Source organism: Lactuca serriola, chromosome 5, assembly GCF_051521515.1.
Source record: "Lactuca serriola cultivar US96UC23 chromosome 5, Lser_US96UC23_V15, whole genome shotgun sequence".
NCBI lineage: Eukaryota > Viridiplantae > Streptophyta > Magnoliopsida > Asterales > Asteraceae > Lactuca > Lactuca serriola.
Window position 1 is genome coordinate 335,730,339 of NC_136412.1, and position 17,164 is coordinate 335,747,502.

General features: G+C 27.4%; 1 pseudogene across 1 annotated transcript; it reads right to left on the reverse strand.

Annotated features, from left to right (window-relative positions):
- Nucleotides 1–12,530: 12,530 nt before the first annotated feature.
- LOC145055297 (chromatin remodeling protein EBS-like) lies at nt 12,531–16,780 on the reverse strand (annotated as a pseudogene). Its single transcript, XR_013685132.1, has 10 exons — nt 16,499–16,780; nt 16,340–16,407; nt 15,682–15,821; nt 14,843–14,995; nt 14,573–14,622; nt 14,357–14,446; nt 14,177–14,267; nt 13,563–14,081; nt 12,901–13,073; nt 12,531–12,730 (listed from the first exon to the last, which is right to left on the reverse strand). The product of XR_013685132.1 is annotated as a chromatin remodeling protein EBS-like (transcript).
- Nucleotides 16,781–17,164: the final 384 nt, after the last annotated feature.

The window sequence follows — 17,164 nt, forward strand, 5'->3', positions numbered from 1 at the left end:
TTTAACTTTAAAATTATGTGTTAGAGAAATTGTATAGCATATTAGATGAATTGTAGATCATTTCTCATGTACTACAATCAAATTGGATGAGAAGAATAACCAAATGGTTTACTTTTCCCCATTTTGGGGCACCATACACATTACATAGTTGTGAAAATGGCCTTGTACGAAAGTACACGGTCATACAATGTAACATATGTGTTTTTTACTCGTATTTACCAGATATATTTTATGACTTTAGTTCTATAAGTTCTCGATTATTAAATATAGATAAGTCATGTTGTAAAACATGAAAATCCCCAAAATCGATGGTATTAGTGGTTGTGGTCTACCTTTTTATTTCTAAAATTGGTGGTGGTGGTGGCCAACAACTCGAAGGAAGCAAGATGGTTTGTCTTCGGCGTAAGGGTTAGACTTCGTAGCCACAAGTAAATAGCAAGCAAATTGATTGTCATTTGTATGGCAGCAAGGACCCATATTCACAAAACAAGAAAGGGAAAAGTGTTATTTTGATTAAGATGCAATACTTGTGACAAGGGAATAGCGTCAACATCTTAGTGACAATAGCGGCGACAATGATGTCTCCTTACAAACGTCACCCCAATTCTGCCAACAAGAATAAAGTAAAGCCATTGATCTTAAATTTGACGAATTTTATTAATTTGAAGCAAAACACATGGATCAGAAGAACTTGATAATAACGACGCGAAGTATGTCTGGTAAATTGTCACCTATATAGGCGCACCTTTTATTTCCCAGATTTCTTGTATTGACGTATATATTTAGAATCAATATTTGCACGAGAACTTAGAAAAAAATTTTTGCCAAAAATTTTTCTAAACCAAAATCACCACACAATTTTCACAACATCGTCAGGTCGGTCATACATCAAAACAGTAGAAACACACGCAGAAAACAAAAACGAAAACATAAAGATGCATATACGCATATTTAAACATGCACATATAAGCATATTCAAGTGAGCGCGCGCGCATATATATATATATATATATATATATATATATATATATATATATATATATATATATATATATATATATATATATATATATATATATATATATATATATATATACTACCTAATAAATAAAATAACTCGTGTCACATGCCATTTTTCTAGATTATTAATTCAAAATTTTATCTTTTATTTTCATGTTGCCATGTGACAGTCTCACATATTTTTCTCCATTAATTGAGTTTTTTTATTTAATTCAAATAAATCAAGATATTTATTAAATTTGAAATTTGAATTTTGAATTAGGTTATGAGATTTCTTAATATATACAAGAACCACCTATACAACAATTTAGAATATTTATTTTGCTATTATATCTAAAATTTTGAAACTTTATTTTATTGACATATATTATGAGAAAATGTAAATAATCTCATATATATTCTAATATATATATATATATATATATATATATATATATATATATATATATATATCAAATGTCATGATCTCATTCATTTTGCCACAATCAATTTTTTGGCTATAAAATTGATATATATATATATATATATATATATATATATATATATATATATATAATAAATGAAGATAATTTGGCTACGTGTCAATCTCTAATTAGTTTTGACACTTGACATTTTGTGATAATTTTTAAATAAATAATATCCACATGTCAATTTATGATTTTTTTTTCTTTTTTTAAAATTAAAAAAAAACTACATAATATTTATAGTTATATATGTAAAGTATAAAATGTAATAAATATTATACCAAATTGCAATTATTATGTTTTTTCATTCCTTATTTCAAAATTTTATTTTAGAAAATACTTATTATTTATATTTTAATATTTTTTTTAATCAACCTGTGTACTACACAGGCTTTACACCTTGTGTGTGTGTGTGTGTGTGTATATATATATATATATATATATATATATATATATATATATGACAAAACCTCATAAATGGTCCCTATTGTTTCACAAAATTTGAAGTTTCGTCCATAATTTTAATAAACCTCACGGATGGCCTATGTGGTTTCAAAACTTTTAATGTTTAGTCCTTATGGATCACTTCGTCAGTATTTGTTCGTTAAGTAAGGGCATTTTCGTCATTTCACTGCTCAGGGACCATTTATGAGGTTTTATATTATTTATTTTAAAAAATGAAATTCAATGTGTAAGGGCACCCTCTCTCTCTCTCTCTCTCTCTCTCTCTCTCTCTCTCTCTCCAACGACATATCTTTTTCTTCCCGCGAATTAGTCCCAGATGAACAAACACAGATGTACTCTAGCAAACCCCCCCCCCAAAAAAAAAAATTATAGGTTTAAGTTTTTTCCACTTACTCCCGCCTCCCTTGTATTCGCACCTCCGATTCACGATTCCTCAACATTCATCCTTTTCGATCGACTGTTCATTCTCCATCTTCCTACACAAACACAAGGATCTATCTGCCATCACCACCTCCAACTATCTATAAGTTCATTCAAACGCGAAGCCACACTCCTTCGCTTGTTTTATATTGAAATCGGTATGACATTCCTCTTGTGATGCCTATCCTTGATCCTCCCCCGGCGACATTACCTCAATAAAAGCCTACCGTCAGTGCCGCTTTCCTTCAGCCTTTCCCCTCCGCCAGCGCCACCATCCTCAACCTCTCGGTAAGCTCTGTAAACTCAGACAAACCCCTCCCTATACTTTAAATTGATTCCATTTTTGTTTATAACGATACAACCGAATCCTGGTCGCCTATTATGTAAAGTTCTCGTTGAAGTTTCTACTTGTAGAGTGGGCCATCAAGCTGCTAAGCCACCATTAAAAGGAAATTATGGTAATTTAATTATTTAAGTTTGTTAGAAGTTCTCTTATAGTAGCCTGGAGGAGGTTAGTTTTTATCATCGTTTTTCATTTGGAATATTAGTCAGGAGACCCTAGCATCTCGAAGGGCTAGTGAGGTCATTCGTATGCTCTTGTAATCTTTTGGTTATTGAAGGAATGAGATTGGCTTCAATCATTTAATCTCACTGTTATTCTCTCTTTTGTTAGCTTCCTTTGATCATTCATATAGTCCTAGACTTCAGTTCATAGCAGGTTTTGGTGCCAGAGCAATGCTCTTTGCAATGTTTCTCTAATCATAAGCGGATCTAATATACATCCCGAGGTAGCCTGAGATGCGCCTCACAAAAATTTCAGTAGTGTAATTTTTTTCAGAATTTTTTTTTCTTATTGTATACTACGCGAATTATTTTGTTGGGGATACCCCTTTACTTTGACTCTGGCTCCACCACTGTCTCCAATAGTCGAAGTGTTGGAAGAAATAACAGAGAGAGTTTGTGGTTCAATCCCGAAGATTCAGCAAGTAGTTGTGAGCCAAGAAATGAGTTAGTGGATGCAATCGTTTATCGATAAGATAACGGAGATGATGATTCAGAATATATGGGTAAAGATGTAATGGATCTTTGGTTTTTAATGACCTTCCTGCCGTTATTAAGAGAGAGAGAGAGAGAGGGCTTACATATTAAATTTCATTTTTTTTCTTTTTATTTAGAATAAGAGAAAACCTCATAAATGGTCCATAGGGTATTGACATGACGAAAATATCCTTCACTTAACAGTAGAAAGCTGACGGAGTTACGCATAAGGACTACTCATTAAAAGTTTTGAAATCATAGGGACCATCTGTGATGTTTATTAAACTTAGGGATTAGACTTCATATTTTGGGATACCACATGGACCATTTATGAAGTTTTGTGTATGTGTGTGTGTGTGTGTGTGTATATATATATATATATATACATAGAGAGAGAAAGAGAGAGAGAGAGATGGCAATGGGGCGACTTGGGTTGGGATTGGGTTCAAACCATTTAATAATTGGGTTGCAAATTTCAACCCAACTCAACCTTTTAGATAAATGAGTTGTCACCGGGTTGAGCCGTTTATGTAATTCCCAATCCAACCTATTAAATAAATAGGTTAAACTTGGGTTAACCCATTTAAAATAAAAAGTAAATAAATTAACTAAAGATTACACCACTTAAATTAGTTCAAAACTTAAATAAACTTTAAAAGTATAATTAAAGCACAATCTCAATTCACAAATACAAAGAAATTGTTCAAATAACATTAAAGATATGTAATTTCTAGATTTGAAGAATGACTAGTGTTGTTGTCGCAAAGAAAAAAATTAAGAATTAGTATAGCATATTTTAAAACATAAGTAATAATACAACATAGTAATCTATAAATTAATACTTAGATTAATACATGGTAATATTTAAATAATTATTAAATTAAATATATATTAAATGTAAAGGGGTTGGAGGGTTGAAAACGGGTTGACAACATTTACCCAACCCAACATATTTAATTAAATGGGTTAGGCGGGTTGACCCATTTATCCAAAAGGAGTTGAAAATCTCAACCCAACCTGCTAAATTTGGGTTGGGCTTGGGTTGGGTTGGGTTGATTTTGCCAACTCTCTCTCTCTCTCTCTCTCTCTCTCTCTCTATATATATATATATATATATATATATATATATATATATATATATATATATGTTCATGTGTTTCTAACATTATTTGTGTGCTAGAATGCACCAATAGGAATTTAGTAAAATTAAATAATTATTTGATTATACAAATATAGATATTAAATGATTTCCATAATTTTATGTATATTAAATGATATCCATAATTATAATTATCTTTTTTATGGAAACTAATTAAATTCGTCATTAATGCCGGCAATAGCATTCTTTCAGAATGAATTCGCATATATGTTTTCATGTATGGGTTCATGTTTTGTTTATGAACTCAATCACTTAAAATACAACAAAGTTGCATTTACTCTTATTCTTCTAGAATAAACTCTCATTCTACTAGAATACACATCTTGTTCTCACATCTATTGTATGATAGAATACACATCTTGTTCTTCATTCTAAAAAAATATTATTGTTAATATTAATGACGAATTTAATTAGTTTCAATAAAAAAAATAAACTATAATTATAGATATCGTTTAATATATATATATTGTGGAAATTATTTAGTATCTATCTTTATTTGATTAAATAATAATTTAACTTTACAAAATTCCTATTGTTCATTCTATCGTACAATAGATGTGAGAAACATTTGAATATATATATATATATATATATATATATATATATATATATATATATATATATATATAGAGAGAGAGAGAGAGAGAGAGATAAAAAGCATTTTCAAACCCCATAATGCTTAACTCATGGCCCAAGTTTCCTTTTTCATAGAAGAAAGCAGACTTTCTCATTTCCACAACCACACATACGGGGAGTTTTTTACTAAAATGGAGTTATTAAAAAAACTATTTACCAATTTAGTATAGTTCTAAAAATATTTACCAAAATAGGGTTTTTTTCTTCATTTTACTTTTATTATTCACTGTTATTCAATTTTTCTTATTATCGTTTTACTTTAAATATCTTTTTTTGCTATCTTTTTAATTTTATTTTTAATATCAGTTTTTTCTTGTTTTAAAAATCAGTTTTTTTTAGGTGTAGATAAGTATAGAATATACAAAAATAAATATTTATATATATGACTGCATGTCTTATAAAAAATATATTTACTAAAATAGTGTTTTTCTTTATTTTTCTTGTATTTTTTAGTTTTTTTTTATTATCTTTTTACTTTAAATATTTTTTCCAGTTTTTTATTTTATTTTTCAAATATTAGTTATTTAATTTTATTTTTAAGTCAGTTTTTTATTTCAAATTTTTAGTTTTTTTAGTTATGTTTAACATAAATGCTTTGACATTATTTTTACAAATTATACAAACCATTTTGAACAACAAAATTTAGCCATCTTAAATTAAATTTACCATTACACATACTATGTTCTTTAAAATGCAAAAACTTCAACATTATACAATGTTTTTTCTAAGGTAAAAAAAATTCCAAAAAACATCTTAATCACTATAGAAACGTTAAAAAAACTGAACAAATAGGCATCTAATGAACCAAAATAACAAGTGTGCACTAGATTAGTTATTCCGAATTTTTATGATTATTTTCTATAATAAACCTAATGATTTTTCAAATCTTTTTATGGCTTAGTATTTCCATCTTAAAGTTTTATATATAAGATCATATAACAATAAAAAAAAAAAAGGTAATCAAAATATAAGATCATATAACAATAAAAAAAAACCTTTGTTACTAAAGTATATAATTGCGTTATAGAAATAATAGCACAAAAATATTAGTGGTGTTAGATATATTACGTTGATTTCACATGTAGTCATATATATAAATATTCATTTTTGTATATTTGTTATACTTATCTACTCTTTAAATTAAAAAAAAAAAAAAAAAAAAAAAAAAAAAAAAAAAGACTGATTTATAAAACTCATAAAAAACTGATATTAAAAATAAAATTAAAAAGATAGTAAAAAAAGATATTTAAAGTAAAAAGATAATAAGAAAATAGAAGTAAAATGAAGAAAAACACTATTTTGATAAATATTTTTATAACTATACTAGATTAGTAAATAGTTTTTTCAGTAACCTTATTTTGGTTAAAAGATGTTGCCGAACTCCATCTTGCTCTTTTTTAATTACACTTTCATTTATTTTATTAAATAAACCAATCAAATGCTAATTTTTTTCATTAAACACTTCCATTTATCTTATTAACTAAACCTATCAAATGTTTATTTTTACCAGTAAATATGAGATACTAGTTATCATTTGTATTTAATCAAATGAAGAAACTTTAGGATATTCAAAAATAGATCATGAAAAATGATGATAAAATCAAATAAAAAACTATTACTTATTAGATTCACCTCAATTAGTAATAAGTCGTTAGGTGCTAATTAATAAATGGAGGGCGAATTAAGAATTAACGTTTGATGATATTCATATGTTTGCTAATTATATGTTTAATAGTTAAGAGTTTATATATATATATATATATATATATATATATATATATATATATATATATATATATATATATATATATATATATATAGGTTCAGGTACCATTCTAATTTTGTGAGACCGTGAGACCAAATCTAAAAATAATTTTAAAATGCAAAATAAATGGAAAAATCCAAAAATTCTTTTTTTAAATATTATTTTCGGAACTTGATTTAATAAATAAAAAAAATCCCGTTTTTTTTTTTTGAAAAATACGTAAAATATTCTAATAGAATATTACACTGACATATTGTAAAAAATAATTTTAAAATGCAAAATAAATGGGAAAATCTAAAAATCTTTTTTTAAATATTATTTTCGGAATTTGAATTAACTAAAAAAAATTAAAAAAAAAATTCCATTTTTTTTTTAAAAATACGTGAAATATTCTAATAGAATATTACACTGCACATATTCTAAAAAATAATTTTAAAATGCAAAATAAATGGAAAAATCCAAAAATTCTTTTTTTAAATATTATTTTCGGAACTTGAATTAAGTAAAAAAAATAAAATAAAAAATAAAATAAATAAAAAAATACGTCTCACGGTCTCACAAAATTAGACCGTCTCACATGAACCTAACTCTCTCTCTCTCTCTCTCTCTCTCTCTCTATATATATATATATATATATATATATATATATATATATATATATATATATATATATATTGGCAATAAGTATAATTAATGTAGGAATTAGGATTGACTAGCTTCACCATCCTTCTTTAGCATGTATGAATTTGTAATATGATTTTTGCTAGCTTCCTTTTTATAGTTGATTTCGTTGTTCCAAAAAAAACATACATAAATGGTCTCATTGTTTAACGTATCCAAACGGAATAAACAGATGTTGATTAAACCAAACTTTTTTTGATTTAGTTACAATTAACTTAGAGATATTAAAAAATAATTAAACTGAAAAAAAAATCAAACTGAATGACACCCTTGTCAAATTCCCACATTGACTCTCGTAATTACATTTATGTAAAAATATCTCAAAATAACAACATAGTTCATACAATGTTTAAAAAAAGCAATTTTTACCATTAATAACAATCTTTTTCCCAAATTTAGTATTCCTAAATTCGTGTTTAACATTTTCCAGGTGAGACTTGGAAGGCTGAATTGATTAAAAAAATAGTCAACCCTTTAGGGGATGATGAAGATGATGGTGGCATTGGGAATTTGGTTGATTCCCGGTAACAACCTTTTCAATTCAGTTTATTATATTTATATAAGAACAAGATTATATGTGTTTTTGTTGTACTTTTTATAAATATTAACTAGACGAATATCTGCACGTTGTGCAGAATACAATGATATATTTGAAATCTTTACAAATATATCTTTTTTAAATATATCAATGATGTTGTTAGTTCTTGTATAATAAATCTTATAATAACTTGGTATAAACATTATTCGTTTTGAATTATATGATAATATAGACATATTTTAAAATTCTATAATCTTAATTCTCTCAATGGTCTCTAGCAGCAGGTTACTAATGAATAAATTACATATAATATAAGGTTTAATGAAATTTATAGTTGTTGTTAGGATTATATTTTAAAAACTTTATTTGCTTAAGATTTTAATTTCTATTATTGTAATTATTTAAAACATTAAATATTGTTTTTGTTTTTAAAGATAACAATATAATTTTTTTATATAATTTTACTTTTAACTATTGATGTTATAAGTTATTTAAAATAACGTATTTGGAAACCCTTAATTATTTTAATTTGATTTCAGAAATTTAACTTTTTTAAAATTTATTTGATGAATATTGTTAATTTATTTGATTGAAATTATTTAAAACAACAAATATTGTTTTTGTTTTTAAAGATATCATTATAATTTTTTATATAATATTACTTTTTATCTATTTTTATTGTATTCTATTTTAAGCTATTTATTTAAAAATTCATAATGATTATAAAAAATAATTTTTTTTGTTAATTTAGGATTACAATTTAGGTTTAACACTATAATTTATAATTTCTAACTATTTGTATAATAGTCTCTCGATTTTTTTTAAAGTTTAACTGAAATATTGATTGAAGTTGATCATTTAACATTATATTGAAATTAATAATTTAACAATTTTGCATAAAATCATCAATTATACAAAAGTTGTGACTTTAAAATGATAATTGCTCACATACGAAAACATATTTAAACTAATAACTTAACTATAATATGTTAAAAATTTAAAGTCATTATTTTATAAATAGAAGTAAAATATTATATTTCAATATTTTGGTTTAGTTAATTTATGATTAGAATTTAATTTTTACATTAATTTAACATTATTAACCAATTTATAATACTTATTAGAAAGAATTTGAAAAGTCATGAAGGTTTCAAACACATGTGGTGCAAGTAAAAATGTTTCTTTTATAAGTATATTAGGCGAATACCCACGTGTTGCGCAGAAACACCTATATAGCTGAAATATTTACAAATATATGTTTTTTTAAATATAACAATAACATTGTTTTTAAATTTGATATAGTAATTTGTATATTAAATTGATATAATATATTGATTATTTTGAATTATATTATAATATATACATCTATTAAAACTGTATAATCTCAACCGTTTAAATGACTTCTATCTGCAAGTTACTCATGAATAAAATTAAATATAATATATGGCTTAATGTTATTTATAGTTTTTTTAACTGTTAATTAATTTTTTAAAATTTATTTTCTTAACTTTTTCATTTCTATTATTATAATTATTTAAAACATCACACATTGTTTTTTGATTTTAAAGGTAACAGTATAACCATTTATATAGAATTATTTTTAGCTATTGTTTTTGTAAGTTATTTTAAGCTACTTATTTGAAAACTTTTAACGATCATACAAATATGTTTAGGAAATATTTTAGTTAAATTGAGATTATAATTTAGTATTTGCATTTAGCACTACAATTTATCACTTTTAACTATTCACAAAATATTCATTGTGTTTTTTAAATGGAACTGAAATTTATATTTAAGATGACATTGTAATGTTATATTTAAATTAATAGTTTAAGTATTTTGTCTAAACTGTTCCAAAGTTGTAGCTTTAAATTGGTAATGGTTTACATACAACAACATATTAAATCTAATAAATTAAGTATAATATGTTAAAAGTTAAAGACATAATTTTATAAGTAGAAGTAAATATATTATTTTAATATTGAAATTTAGTTTATTTATGATTACACTTTAGGTTTGATATTTATTTAAACTTATTAACCAAATTAATTAGAAACACACTACAATTTATCACTTTTAACTATTTACAAAATATTATTTGGGTTGTTTAAGTTAAACTAAAATTTATATTTAAGTTGGTCCTATAATGTTATATTTAAGTTTACAATTTAAATATTTTATAAAAATTGTTCAAAACTTGTAGATTTAAAATGATAATGGTTTGCATCCAACAATATACTAAAACTAATAAATTAAGTATAATATCTAGAAAGTTAAAAAACATAACTTTATAAGTAGAAGTAAAGATATTCTTTTAATATTGAAATTTAGTTTATATATAATTACACTTTAGGTTTGATATTTATTTAATATTATTAACCAAGTTATAATCATTATTAGAAAGAAATTGAAAAGTCATGGGAGTTTCAAATAAATGTGGTGAAAGGAAAAATACATGGGAGTTTCAAATAAATGTGGTGAAAGAAAAAATGTTTCCTTTATAATATACTATGACTATGCGAATATTTGCGCGTTACGCAAAATATTATACTATAATTAATATATGTTATTAAAAATAGTTATGTCTGTATCATTGAATTTGAAATAATATTTTTTTACACTGTAATTGCTTTAAATATAGAATAAGATAGATACATATTTAAAATAACTAATCTCAAGATCGTTTATTCTTGGACAATATAAAATTTCAATAAATTTTGATTTATTGTATTATTTACTATGATAATTAATCAATTTGTATAGTTATCTTTTAGATTTTTATTATATTAATGATATGTATCCAAACATGTTTTTGTTCTCTAACAATAGTAGTTTGATCTATCATTTTTTCCTCATAAAATACATCAATAAATATTTTTTTTCCATTCACCTACATAAATAAAAAATTGCAATCTATATATAAAATCAGTTAACTTTGAAAAAATATTTAATTACATGTTTACATAAAGACAAATGTCAGTAATGAAATCATTTAACCTACAGAATATCACGCCACCAAATATACTTCATGTCATCTAGGCATGATAGTCATGCGGGTAAGTCGGATTATGGGTTGTCGGTTTGATGTTTGTCGCTTAACTGAATCGTATTACTTCCGTTAATCCACTTTTTGGTTATTCGGTTCCAGTTTGAAACAATTCGGTTTCGTTACTCAAAAAACACACTAAATTCAAATTGTTGCATCCTTTTTCTCTTACTCGCGTAATCTCATCAACTTGTTTAATATCATATTTGTTATTATATTTTGACAATCATTAACTTGGTCAAGCTTTACACTCGCGTATATCGAATCATGTGAATATATTATATATCATATATCAATATAGAGATATACTATATAGAGTGAAGTGTATGTAAGTACTTATTTGAGTAAGAATATTAAATCACCCAAGTCACGTGTTTTAATGAATTAATTAATATAATACTATAATGTTTTTAATTAAAAGTAATTATATAAAAGACCATCACATTTTAAGCCTATAAGGTATTTATTCAAGTGAAAAAAAATTAAGCACACGGACTCAATTAAAAATGCTCTAAGAATGAGTAATCTTGTTCTTCTATCAACTGGAAGAAATAATAATTAGAATCCTAATTATTATCCGGAAGTAAAAAAAATTGTATGTAGACAAATATATGGTTGAGATGTATAACAACTCTAGATATTGGTTTCACTGGAGATGTGAGAAACAACCTTTGAAAACACACAAATATAATACAAAAACTTCATCAAAAGTGTGAAAAAGATTAATAATAAGAATAAAAAGACTACAACTATTAAATCAATAACAAACCTTATAACAAAAGAGTCCAAAATTTTTAATGTCAATATATTCATTGATATTTTCTGCAAGGAAATGAAATTATGCATACACATAGGTAACGATATATTATGAGAAAACCTTGATAGTGCAATGACCATGAAATATGATTAAGTATATATAAGTTAAAAAATGAACATGATTTAATCAATTTGTTTCATAAAATACACTACTAGAAAAACAGCCTTTTACGACGCGCAATGCGTGTCGTAAAACACTCAGACGACGCGCAAATGCGTGTCAAGGAAGGCCCTGTCATAACGACAGACGACACGCTTTTGCGCGTCGTCTATAGACGACGCGCATTTACGACACACATTTATGACACGCAATGTGTATCATTAAGGCCGTTGTCAAGAAAGGCCATGTCATAAATAAAGATGACACACATTTTTGCGTATCGTAATTTTATTTTATTTTTTAAAAAAAATTATTTATAGATTTACTAATTTTCAAATTAAATTTGCATTTCATGTCTCATAATAGAAAATAAAATACCATATACAAAAAATAAAACACATTGCACAAAAGTTAATGTCATACAAAAATACAATACATTGTAATACGTTGGTATTAAAGGGATCTAATTGTACATTGCTATTAAGAGGTTTTCCCTAACTATGTAACCTATTTGTACAACCAAGACCAAATGAAAGTATCCACAGCCTTCTTCCAGCTGTGTTAGATTCCAGACGAATTAACCTATATATTAATAAAAAAATAACATTAACATATAGCAATAAATAATAATAATAGCCATAAGATAAGTAAGTAGTTCCAGACGAATTAACCTATATATTAATAAAAAAAAATAACATTAACATATAGCAATAAATAATAATAATAGCCATAAGATAAGTAAGTACCCTTACTCTGTTGGTTGTCTTCCTTATTAAGTTGCACCAGAGGAGTTTCTTAGTTGACCAATGTTTTGACCAGATACCCCAATTAACCCGCCAGCTTGGCACCCAGAAATTAACAGTCTTATAGTATTTGCTGCCACATGTCCTGTTGCAATTTTCAATCCTTCAACATTTTGATCATCCTGCAATGAATAGTTGCAGAGAGTCATTACATCAGTAGAAAACATGTATGAAAAGGTAAAACATGAACTAAAAGGACTGAAAAAAGAAAAATATGAAACACCCACATGCAAAACTATAAGGCGAATTTAAGCTGGTTGATTAGTTTTCAAATACCACAATGTTATAATTAATAAATTGATATTTACATAGTTACATAACATCTACTTAAATGTCTAACGCAAATAACACATAGGTCTGAGTATTACCTGGGATTTGAGCATAACAAATCCTTACAATCTTGATTTAAGGATACCCTTGCTGCATTTGTTTACCAAGAGAATGTCTAAAATACCCCTCCATAACAACAATACTTTGCAAACAAGTAATTTTTTCTTTAAAGTTTAAACTAGAATGTCTAATTATTATACCCTTCAGTGATGACAAAATTTTTATAAATCAACAATTTGTGAGTGATGAAAATTTGAAAATGGATAATTAGGTAATTTTACCTCTCTCTAAGAAACTGCTCATACGAGATATCACCAGGCTTTGGGGGGCTCACCATTGTCAAATATCTGCCTAGGAACATTGGGACTGAGTGAAATCGATGCAACCTGTATATTTCATCAACTGTCTGCAACATCATATATATATATATATATATATGCAACACTTTATCCGGGGGTGTTAATGGAAAAAAAACTAAGAAATTTAAGGACTAGTAAAGTAAATTTAAGATTAAATGAATTTGTTTAATAAATTTCAAAATGTGGGGTTGGGAGTTTTCTTGGTAAGGGTAGAATGGTACATATTTGATTGCAAACTTTCCCGAACTCAATACAAATCAAACACATGGGAAAGTTGAGTTATGAAAATTACGTTTAAAAGATATAAACATGGGGAGGGATGTTTGTCATCTCAAAGTATCCACCATGTTGTCCACATTCACCTAAGAATGCTTTGGAAACAATGTGGAAAGAAATAAGCTCTAGCTCCTTGCTAATTGCTTCACCCATGTCAAACAATACCTTCAATTCAAATCATCAATATATAAAAAGTTAAATACAATAATCTTGTATCTAAAGACAAAAATGCCTTCTCTCCTGATAAATGAATATCATACCTTTCTAGAACTTATAAATGGGCGTTCATCTTGATAAACTTCATCTCCAAGCAAAACCAAGCTTCCTTGGTGACAAAATCAGCTTATCAACCTGTAAAACATCAAAATAAGCCCTTTAACATATACATTAGTACAAAATCAAATTCAAAAAATGTGATGCTTTATATCGTTCATGCTTACAGCTTCTGGATGGTTGACTGCAAAGTCAACTGCTGCTCCAAGACTCGGTCCCACTAGCAACATAGGCTTCCTAATGTAGGATTTCCAAAACTAAATCATATTCAAAACAAAACACAATCACATTTTCATTGCTTCATATACCATGTAAATGGGGCCCATAAGAACTTGACTAGTAAAATATGATTGGGAATTTTTTAATTTACTACACAAGTTTACCTGATAGAGGTGATCCCGCTTGGATTCTACATTACATAGTGGAAGCTTTTCTGATAAAGTGTAAAAAAATAAAATAAATAACAAGAAACAAAATTAAACTACAAGTTTGCTTTTATAATCCAATATATGAAGATGAAAAAAGATAAAAAGATAACCCATGTTAGAGAAACCCCATCCCAGAATATCAACAGCAAGTGAAATAAATGTGAAGGTAAGCAAAAGGTATACTCAACTCAAAAGAACACAATATTCTTTGCAAGTGGCATATACCTGTCCATTAGTGCAGTACGCTTTGAATTTGTAATTTGGATAGTAAACATCTGTTTTCTTCATACTCTTCCAGACCACTGCATCTCTCTAATTCCGATCCAATGGGCAAAAAATAGTACAGCTTATGCACTTTTATGGCAGAATCAAATCCTGCTGTAACAAGAAGAGAAGAGCTTGGATCATACAAGCATTGCCATACTCCCCTCCCTCTGTATAATAAAGTAGCACAATTTTTTAGCTATAGTTTGGTTCATCCTAAGTCAATTAAGTTTGGTTCATCCAGACTAGACAACATCACCCATTCAGTCATGTCCATGTTAAGTCAATTAAGTAAATGAAAAATAGTACCATTGCTTTAAGAGTTTCATAAATGGTAACATAGTTTGATTAATTACGAAACTAACCTTCCTATCTTCTATAGGCTCAATAAGTCTCATACATAGGTTACCAGATGATATTAAGTCCTCCATGTGTAAAGTGGCTGAATGAGAGACGAAATGACCATTTTACCCTTGCACTACAAAAAACAATTTTTAAAGTGACAAAGCTGTCTTTCTTCTTTATTTCCTCCCAACTTCTGTCACGTTCAAACTGGATAAATAATGTGAAATTTGTTTTTTTAAATGTAAGGGTAAAATGGTCATTTTGTCTCTCATTTAGCCACTTTACACATGGAGGACTTAATATCATCTGGTAACCTATGTATGAGTGTTTCTTTGTTTCCTTTTTACTTGATAAAGAAAGACAGGTAAATGAGGGTTTCCTTATTTAGTAACGACTTAACAAATTTTGCCCTTATGTTTGTCAAATAGCATGAGGAAATTTAAATGGATTTTCACCTTGACATCTGAAGATGTGGAAACTGGGAAAGGATTCGATGGTCTTTTTGCATCATCATCAGAGGAACAATCTGAGAAAAAAAAACTGGTACAATATTTTTGCCTCTTCAATTGCCATACCCATGCAAGAAGGATGAAACCTGCACAATTTACAGAACAAAATAAAATAAACAGACATTTGCTTTTTATTCAAGTAGAACAATTGCTTATTTATACAAAATAATTGCTTATTTATACCCATGATTGTATATGTATCTATAAGGTATGTATGTGTGGTGTTATGCTTATGGGTATATATGGAAATGGATATGATTCCTTTCTTTATACAAGTAAAATACACAACGCTACAAAAACATCAAAGCAAATAACTACCCTTTTAAATGTTTTATTACGTTTAATTATAGAAACTGATTATGAGAATATTTTGTTTCTTTTATTACAAAGTAAATCACTAATGAGCGTAGATGGGTAGTTGCGTCATTTTATTTATTATGGCAATAATATCATCATTATATTTGTACTTTAGTAGAAGTAGAAGTCTCCTCTATTATAAATTCATTATTAGCCCTAAGGGTGCCCAAAGGTTTCAACTTTCAAGCATGGGAAACGTTCTTTTTTATCCAACATTATATCGTTTTGAGACAAAAGATCATCATACCAGTCCTTGCATCCTTCGATTGAACCATCAAGTCATCAGGGTTGTAGGGCATTTCACATTTGCAGTACCTTCATGTCAAAAAAGAACCCTAATTCGCACCATTAACAGAAAAAACGCTTAGATAAGTTGTCAAAATTAAGAGCAAGATGTAGGACTCACACTGCAACACGATCAGGGGTGGAACCACCGGTAGCAGCCTTGTACTCGAAGCGACAGAAGTAGTCTTCAGTGCCAACATTATCAAGTTTCGTGTAGTTCTTGAAAGAGTGAACTATACATTTCCCTTTAATTGTATGTGCACTCTGCATATCATAATGATCAGGACAATAATACCACCTAACGCAAACCTTCACACTGTTTCTATGATCCGCTTCAAGCTTTTCAACTCGAGCAACGTATGGAGGCTTATCAGAATCAGATGGCCGCATTAACACACAATCTCCAGCTGCAAAAAAAGTCAAATCCCCGTCAATACTAGTCGAAGCTTCAAAAATCAACACTTTAACCCTAGATAACAAACGCATGCGATATATATACACACAATCTCGAATCCCCTTTCTTTTGAATAGGTAAATGTTCAAACACGTCCTGTATCTGCTGCCTCAACACATCAATTCCACGTTCATCTGAAGCGTTGAGCTCCAAAACCATATTGTGCATCTGCGTCCCGAAAAGCTTTCTAGCTACCGCAAGAATCGTCGATGTCTTGCCGATGCCCGGTGGTCCATACAGTAACAAATGAGGCATTTTTTTCTCACTCGTAAGCCTATCAACTGTTCGTCAAAAAACCCCAGTGGAAAATTTTCATTCCTTAAACAGTTTAAG